Here is a 9811-nt window from a genome sequence, read left to right as displayed (position 1 = left end):
CAGCGAGCAACACGACGTGTTCCTTTAGGCTAAGAAATAAAGACACAGGACAGATGGGGTCGAGAGGATCGCTGCAGTCAACGATGCTCCTTTATTTTTCTAAGCTTCATTTATACTTAAACCAAGAAGGAGACATCACAAAGAAAATTCTTCCCCATGTACATCATCTTAAGATAACAATAATTAGAACTCTCACTAGGCGTCAGAGCACAGGAATGGCATCCTGATTTAGATTAGGGGTAATCGTAAAAAGGCTGTCTGTCTGCGTCTTGTGTGCATTCAAGGCTTACTAGTGTTGTGTTTATCTTTGGATAGTAAATTCAGAGGGGTGGCGGGACAGAGAGCTATGTCCTTGAAGGAACCCTTGATAATCAAGGCAGCTCCCAGAGTCAGCTCTTTCAAGCCGCTCCCTGCAATATATGACTGGTATGTATATATGCCCCCGGTGGTGCATTGGTAAAGAACCCACATGCCCGTGCAGAAGACAGAAGAGACACAGGTTCTATCCCTGCATCAGGAGGATCCCCTGGAGGAGGACATGGCAACCCACTGCAGTATTCTTGCCTGCAGAATCTCAGGGACAGAGGAGCCTGCTGGGCTACAAGTCCATGAGGTTCCAAAGAGCTGGACTCGACTGAAGCAGCTTAGCGCGCACACACAGACATGACTGTCTTTTAGCCAGAGGTGACTGTCTCTGGCGGTGGATTAGGGAGACGCTCACTGCACACCGCAGACCCTGCCCGCCCCCGGAGCACCTCAGGCTCAGGTTTTGGCCCTTTGCTGGGGTGGATTAGGGAGACGCTCACTGCACACCGCAGACCCTGCCCGCCCTGGAGCACGTCAGGCTCAGGTTTTGGCCCTTCGCTGCATCCCCTCCTCCTGGGTGAAGCGTGGCGTCCTGGCCTGCCTCCCTGGGGACGGAGGTGCGCCGTCTTCCTTCGCAGTGCCCGCAGCTGCTGGGGGCGGGGCGCGGCGCCCGTGTCCGGCGACCCCAGCAGGTCACCTGTGGGCAGACCCGACCCTCCTGTGCTCAGAGAGCCCCTCCACCGGGAAGGACCAACGCTCTCTGATTTCAGGAATTCTAGCAAAATGCCGCCTTAGCCCCATCTTCTGCAACGTGGGAATCGCTTTGAGAGACAGGGATATCAACGCTTCCCCCTCCTCCAATTAGGAGAGAAGATGAAAGAGTCCCTTCAACTAAAAATAAAGGAAACTGTGTCTTCTTTGTCTTTGAAGCTTCAGATTGTGCTTATGTATATAAATAATGAGAGTAGCTTATTTGTTTGGAGTTCTATCACTAATAAGGGATTCATAGCTGGTAATAGGGCTGATGGCTCAGTAGTAGAGAATCCACCTGCAATGTCTCTGGTTGGGAAGATCCTCTGGAGAAGGAAATGGCAAGCACTCCAGTAGTCTTGCCTGGAGAATCTCTTGGACAGAGGAGCCTGGCAGGCTACAGTCCACGGGGTCCGGAGGGGTCAGGAGAGTCAGTCGTGACTTAGCAACCAACGCACCACCACCAACCTGGAATATGACTAGGATTCAGGAGGTAACTTGGCTGCTATTTTGATTCCCAGCACTTGCCCACGTATCCTGACTTTCCTTCACTGGTGCCGCTGGGAGTGCAAAGACCAGCCTGAGCCCCCTGCACCAACCCCTAGGCGCCCGGAGGCCCGCTGACACCAGGCTTCTGGAGGCAGGCCGGCTCAAGACTGCCCCCCACCCCCAGACACCTGGGGGCCCGCTGACACCAGGACTGCCCCCGAAGCCTGCAGCCCGCCTGGAGGGACACAGCCCCTGTCGTTCTGTCTGCCACTTGGTGAGACGCTTCCCTGACCGGACACCAGAGGCGGCGGGGGCACCGCAGAGGCAGGACGGCCCGCAGGCCCCGCTGCGGCCGGGTCTTCCCGGCCCCGTGGGCCCCGCCCATCCCCACGGCACCCCGGCCCTGCCCAGTTGCTGCTCTGCCCCGTGGTCACTGCCTCTTGTGTTTTGCAGCCTTGTCTTCAGACGTGTGTGTTCTTGCCGGGGACTGGACTCCTTCTCCTTAGAGAATTATCAGTCCCTGGACAATATATGAAAATTCCAGCCAATGTGAGCAGTGAGAACATGTTTTGCCTGAATTTTGATTTGTCTTGAAAATGTAAGATATACCCCGAAAGCCACACATGGGTGGCCCTAGAAAACGCACTTTCACGTTGCCTTGCTTAAGGTGTCAAGGTGACGTGTGTGAGCCTGTTTCTTCCCCGCCCCCCAGCTCAGGGCCTGTGAGAATGACGATCCGTCAGGGCGCCTCCGCAAACACCCAGTGACTGTGTAGGCAGTGCTATCCTGGTGTGGTCTGGTCGCAAGGACGCCAGGCTTCTCCCTGGTTACCGACCCTTGAGTTGGTCAGAGAACATGCCTGGATAGGTAACAGTGTCAACACCTCTTTTTCACCCGAGCCTTGGGTCCAGTTCCCAACCATCCATGTGGCAGCCCCAAGCCACCCCCCCTACCATCCCGGGGATGAGGGCGAGGAAGCCATGTTTCAGCTTCAGCATGACTTGGGAGGAGCCAGAGGCTGTCTCTTACCCTTGCGATCACTTTGTTAGAAGTTTATTTCTGTGGTCACTGGTTTGGCTCAAGTCTATTTCTCAGTCATCCTTAGGCTCCAAGAAAGGATGAGCAGAGTCTGTCTTTCATTTTTTGTTTTTTTTGGCAACCAAATCCTAACACATCATAAACCCTCAATTTAAAGAAAAAAATGAAACGATTGCTGAATGAATGAGTGACAGAGTAAACGAGTGAGTGTGTGAGCCTGTGGGTGCATCTGCATTACGAGAAATCAGAGAAACACTTCTAGTCAAAGAGCATTTGCCAAACGAAACCAAACAAAGCCAGCTGTAAAGAAAAACCAGGGACTTACCTGGTGGCTACGACTCTGAACTCCCAGTGCAGGGAGCCCAGGTTTGATCCCTGGTCAGGGAACTCGATCCCACATGCCACAGTGAAGACCCCATGTGCTGCAGCTAAGACATGGTGTAAATACTTAAACAGAAAGAAAGCCAGGGCTAACAGGGGTCGTTGGTGGGAAGACCAGGCTAAACGTAGTTCACCTCCAGAACCTGTGCTGACTTCTCTAGTTATGCATTTACTTATCCTGTCTCATCATTTAATTTTCTACTTCACTTAAAACTCTCACTGAATCTCTATATTTGGCTTTTAGCATGCAAATAAAATATTGCCTGGTGGGGGTCTCTGGAGGCCCTATATTAAACTTAGTTAGACCTGGGGCAGGGTGTGGGGCATAGTTTATAATGCAAAACCTTGAGCCTAAAGCATTGAGTACATTCCTTCTTTTAAGCAGTTTACGTGTTCTCACTAAGCCTCATTTATTCTCTTAATTTGCTTAGCAAATCCTTTTAAAACATGTCCCGGAAACATAAACATGGACACAAATTTGAAGGAACACAAATTCCAAGTTAAGGACCCACGTGAGTGCTGTGTTTCCTGGTGTGTCTTGGCCGAAGTGGAGGACGTGCCTGGCAGAGCTGTGGGTGGGGGTGCTCGAACAGCTTCTGCCTCAGAGGAGCTGGGCAGGGTGGTCTCTGCCTGGCCCTGTGGTGGGGGTGGGGCTGGCTCTCCCTGAGCCGCAGAGGAGGAACTGTAGGCTCTTATTTCTAGGAGGCACTCTTCATGGGATAAGAGCTTCCTTGGATTTGGGGATCATTTTGTAACAGAATTAACCCCAGAGTTTAGGAAGAGATGACCATGCTTATCAAATTTGGCCTTGGAGTATAGAATGAAGCAGGGCAAAGGCTAATAGAGTTTTGCCAAGAGAATGCACTGGTCATAGCAAACACCATCTTCCAACAACAAGTGAAGACTCTACACATGGACACCACCAGATGGTCAAACCCAAAATCAGATTGATCATATTCTTTGCAGCCAAAGATGGAGAAGCTCTATACAGTCAGCAAAAAAAAAGACCAAGAGCTAACTGTGGCTCAGATCATGAACTCCTTATTGTCAAATTCAGACTTAAATTGAAGAAAATAGGGAAAACCACTAGACCATTCAGGTATGATCTAAATCAAATCCCTTACAATTATACAATGGAAGTGAGAAATAGATTTAAGGGACTAGATCTGATAGACAAAGTGCCTGATGAACTATGGACAGAGGTTTGTGACACTGTACAGGAGACAGGGATCAAGATCATCCCCAAGAAAAAGAAATGCAAAAAAGCAAAATGGTTGTCTGAGGAGGCCTTACAAATAACTGTGAAAAGAAGGGAAGGGAAAAGCAAAGGAGAAAAGGAAAGATATACCCATTTGAATGCAGAGTTCCAAAGAATAGCAAGGAGAGATAAGAAAGCCTTCCTCAGTGATCAATACAAAGAAATAGAGGGAAAAAATAGAATGAGAAAGACTAGAGGTCTCTTCAAGAAAATTAGAGATACCAAGATAATATTTCACGCAAAGATGCGCTCAATAAAGGACAGAAATGGTATAGACCTAAGAGAAGCAGAAGATATTAAGAAGAGGTGGCAAGAATACACAGGAGAACTGTACAAAAAAGATATTCATGACCCAGATAATCACGATGGTGTGATCACTCACCTAGAGGCAGACATCCTGGAATGCGAAGTCCAGTGGGCCTTAGGAAGCATCACTATGAACAAAGCTAGTGGAGGTGATGGAATTCCAGTTGAATTATTTCAAATCCTGAAAGATGATGCTTTGAAAGTGCTGCAGTCAATATGCCAGCAAATTTGGAAAACTCAGCAGTGGCCACAGGACTGGAAAAGGTCAGTTTTCATTCCAATCCCTAAGAGAGGCAATGCCAAAGAATGCTCAAACTACCACACAATTGCACTCATCTCACACACTAGTAAAGTAATGCTCAAAATTCTCCAAGCCAGGCTTGAACAATACATGAACTGTGAACTTCCAGACGTTCAAGCTGGTTTTAGAAAAGGCAGAGGAACCAGAGATCAAATTGGCAACATCCACTGGATCATCAAAAAAGCAAGAGTTCCAGAAAAACATCTATTTCTGCTTTATTGACTATGCCAAAGCCTTTGACTTTGTAGATCACAAAAAACTGTGGAAAATTCTGAAAGAGATGGGAATACCAGACCACCTGACCTGCCTCTTGAGAAACCTGTATCCAGGTCAGGAAGCAACAGTTAGATCTGGACATGGAACAACAGACTGGTTCCAAATAGGAAAAGGAGTATATCAAGGCTGTATATTGTCTCCCTGCTTATTTAACTTATATGCAGAGTTCATCATGAGAAACGCTGGAGTGGATGAATCACAAGCTAGAATCAAAATTGTTCCAAAATCACTGCAGATGGTGACTGCAGACATGAAATTAAAAGACGCTTACTCATTGGGAGAAAAGGTATGACCCATCTAGACAGCATATTAAAAAGCAGAGACATTACTTTGCCAACAAAAGTCCATCTAGTCAAGGCTATGGTTTTTCCAGTGGTCATGTATGGATGTGAGAGTTGGACTATAAAGAAAGCTGAGCACTGAAGAATTGATGCTTTTGAACTGTGGTGTTGGAGAAGACTCTTGAGGGTCCCTTGGACTGCAAGGAGATCCAACCAGTCCATCCTAAAGGAGATCAGTCCTGGGTGTTCATTGGAAGGACTGATGCTGAAGCTGAAACTCCAATACTTTGTTCACCTGATGTGAAGAACTTACTCATTGGAAAAGTCCCTGATGCTGGGCAAGATTGAAGGCAGGAGGAGAAGGGGACGACAGAGGATGAGGATGATGGCATCACCAACTCAATGGACATGAGTTTGAGTAAGCTCTGGGTGTTGGTGATGGACAGGGAAGACTGCTGCAGTCCATGGGGTCACAGAGAGTTGGACACGACTGAGCGACTGAATGGAACTGAACTGGCCACACTCACCCATTCCTGAAAGGAGGCTCTGAGACCTCCCACCAAAGAGATGGGTGGCCGGCACCCTGGTCTGAGGGCGGGGAGGACAGCGGAGGTCAGGCAGCTGGACTTTGGGGTTCAGCCCTGGGCTCAGACCCCTCGTGGTCCCTTCCAGGTAGTGCTCGAACCACCAGGTCGGGGCACGTGAGCCTGGCCTGTGCCTGACTCGGGAAAGGGTCTCCGTCAACAGCAGGGCTCACCGCTGCTTTTAGTCTTCCTCTCGGGGTTTCCAGACTGCTCGGAAGACAAACGTAATCGGCAAAAGGTTTTAAATGTGAAACACAAGTTATGTGTCTAGGCACTGTTTCATGCGTTGTAAGGGTGCCATCTGACTTCCAGCCGCGGCCAAGCCCTGACACGGTGACCATCGCGGCCTCTGTGGCCTGGAGAAGAGTGTCCAGATGAGGCAGAGTGAGAAGAGAACTGTCTCTCAGGGCAGGAGGTGCTGTGGAACCGGGGGCGCACGCCCCGCGTCGCAGGAAGGCCCCCGTCGCGGTGCTCCGCGCAATCGCAGGCCGCGTTGGTGGCACCCCCGCTCCAGCAGGCCTCTCGAGAGGCTTCTCCAGCGGGGGTCTGCCCCTGCGCGTCGGCATTTTGGGCTTCGTCACTGTTACCGTATCTATTAGAAAGGTCGGTTATGTTGTCATGATGAATAACCGATGTTTGTTATGATGAACCTGATGTTATACCATGACTCACTGAAGACTCAGGTAATTGTTAGCCCTTTTTAGCAATAAAGCATTTTTTAATTAAGGAATGTGCACTGTGCTTTAGACACAGTGCTACTCAAGAGCTAACCAATCACGGCATAGTGTGGACATGACTTCTATATGCCGTGGGAAACCAGAACCTTCACACGAACTTGCTCCCTCGTGGTCTTCAGCACCACACCGTTATAGAGGCATGTCTGCATGTATTTTGTGCCTCGACAAATGGTTGGGAAACTTTTTTTTTTTAATCTAGGAAAAGATGTGAGAAAAGAAGCCTGATCGGTGTATGTATCTCTCATCTTTCTGCTGGTCTTACAAAGGAAAAATGCTGAAGTGAACGCTTGTTAAAAATGGTGATGGGCTCAGAACCGACCCCCCAAAACGTGTTGTTTGTGCACATTGATTATTTCCAATCAGGGTGCTCTGACCCGCCTTTGTCCCCTGAAAGCAGGAAATAGTCTCTACGGGAAGGGCCCCCCTGCACCTTGAGGAAGACAGATGCGGACTCACGGACAAACCACGGTTTTTCCGTGCTAGCTTACCACCACGGCCCAAGCCCCTTGGCCTTGTCAGTTTTTCACAAATCATTATTTCTTTGTCTAAAAGGAATAACAGCTGACTGCTTTGGCCCCTTCTTTGAGTCTCATATTTTTCTGGGCTTCCGTATATATAAATTAAATATTTTCTCCAGTTCATCTGTCTTACGTCAATTTAACTATGAGATGAGCCAGCGAAGCAGGAAGGAGGGAAGGGAAAGCGCTCTGCCTACAAGGCGAGGCCTGAGATCGACTGCAGGCCTGAGCTCAGGTCTGAAGGTGCAGCAGAGGCAGCAGAAGGTTCGCAGGCGAAGAGCGGGGGTGTCAGTGGGCGGGGGTTTCTGCAGGGATGCTGATCAGAAGTCGCGTGGAGGCGTCTGGATGCACTGAGGTCGGCCCCGGGGGGCAGAGGCTCAGTGCGCAGTCCGGGAGGTGGCCTTGCAGGGAGGAGCCTCTCCCTGGAGGAGCCGGTCACACGGCAGCAGGCGGGCCTGGGACGCAGGAGGCCCAGGGCTTTGGGTTGTGGAGCAGAGGGACTCAGCACACTTGCAGCAGCTCCAGCGTGAGGGAAGCCAACTCCTGCCAAGTGTAACAGGGTCCCGGGTGCGGGGTGGTCCTTCCTGGGACAGGAGAGGCAGAGCAGGTGACTGGGGTGCACCCAGGTCAGTGTGCACACGACCTCGCTTGTCCCCGGGAGACGGGATGTCTGAGTGCACTTTATGCATGATCGTGGGTCAGGCACCCCAGGCCTGAGTGATCTGCGGTAGGGAGAGGGGTTCGGCCAGTGCTCAGGAAACCAGCATAAAAGTGCGTCTCCTGGACTGTGTCTGGCGTCCTGTCCACTCCCAGGCTCCAGGGTGAGTCTCCTGGGGCGTGAGAGGTGCCAGGCCCAGGTGTGCACTCAGATGCCACGCTTGCGGGCCTGGCCTCCTGGGCCTTCCTGGTGGTTCAGTGACTGAGACTCCACGCTCGTGGGCAGGGACCCCGCATGCCACAGCTGAGACCTCGCTCAGCCAAATACGTAAATGCATTAAAAAAAAGGAGATATTCCTTCTCATTCATGGCTGGCTGGGAGGCCCTTCCCAGGAGGCCCCTTTGGGGGACACGCCAGCTGGGGGGAGGACCCCTCCTCCCGTGTGGTGGAGAGGGGCCTGGGGCCCCGCAGCCCACTTCCACCTCATAGCAGCTGCACCTTGAGTGGTCAGAGCACCCAGAGTTGTGATGAGGGGCGGGCCAGGTCCACCAGGAGTGCAGGGTTGGGGCGGGTGGTCTTGGTGGAGCGCCTGGCAGGTGGTCTATCTGAGGCGCCCATTGTTGGGTGCCTTAAAAGTCCTCACAGAACCAGCTGCCTGCAGGAGGTAATGATTTCCTTAGTATTTTATCCTGAAGCACCAATAAATTAGAGGCCCCTGACATCAGATGTGAGGATCTCCTTCAAATGACAAACGGCCTCTCCTGCTCCCCTTGGTTTACAATCCATACAGAAGAGGCTGGGTTCCAGGCCTGACAGGCAGCCGAGGGCTCACACAGACTCGGATGGACTTGGGTGCAGAGGAGTTGGCGGGCGGAGCCAGCGCTCAGCAGACCCTGGGCCAGATGCGGGTGGTCTCTGCCCTCCCCACCCCCACCCCCCCCAGCAGGAGACCCCGGCAAGAGGCCTGGGAGACCCCTAGCCATGCCCCCATATTTGTTCCTGACTTCAGAGCAGCTCTCACCTCCCAGGAGCCTCAGTTTCTTCTACCCCTCAAAGATGCTAGAGATGGAAGAAACTTGTCCAAGCCTGCGAGGGGCTGCGGGCTCAGAGAGGGTTGGTCAAGGGCCCTGGCTCTGCCCATTGGAAAGTGTGATGTTTGGGGGGTGGGCCAGCAGCCCGCGTACCTGGCCCCCTCCTGCCTCTACTCTGGTCCCTGGGGGGGCATCACAGGTGTGCCACCCACATCCTCCCTGAGAGCCACGCATCTCATGGGAACCAGGCCTCCCCAGCCTTATCTCTGTGACAGCAGAGCCCCCGCGCCATGACTCAGCCTCCTATTCTGAGTTAGAGGCCGTCCCGCCTGTCCTGTGTCTGTAACTCAGACCCACCTCCCTCCTCTGTGCACACACAGACCGCCCTCACATGCACAGGGACACTTAGGACTCTGCTTCAGACCAGCAGTGGACTCACCTTCCTGCCATAAGCAGCTATGGAACTGGACTGAAAGGAGAAGAAAGGAGACAGCTGTTTTGGGCCCCAGGCAGCAGGCAGCACAGTGCTGTAGACACAGGGAAGGACACGCAGGCCCATCCTGGTGGCCCTTGTCTGCCTGGCCTCGTGGTCCTGGGGCAGAGCTCAGAACAGTCTGCCTGCAGGTCCCACAGAACAAGCGGGGCCCACGGCGGGCAGGGGTCTGCGTGGGGGTCTCCCCTGTCCTGGGCCCCCATCTCCGGCCACCGAGCAGGGTGGGGAGCTGTCAAAACTCACCTGTCAGATCCAGAAACAAGAACCCCCTTGGAGTGAATCACATAGAAACCAAACAGGTGTGCCAGAACCAGAGCAGACCCCTGAACCCCCCAGGTCTGCAGTCTCCCTGCCTCTCCAGGGAGACGGCCCCTCGGAGCGGAGGTGCAGCCCAGCCCTCCCGT

The sequence above is a fragment of the Muntiacus reevesi genome, chromosome 9 (assembly GCF_963930625.1).
Source record: "Muntiacus reevesi chromosome 9, mMunRee1.1, whole genome shotgun sequence".
Taxonomy (NCBI): domain Eukaryota; kingdom Metazoa; phylum Chordata; class Mammalia; order Artiodactyla; family Cervidae; genus Muntiacus; species Muntiacus reevesi.
The sequence above is the reverse complement of the archived record's forward strand: the minus strand, read 5'-3'. Positions refer to the sequence as shown.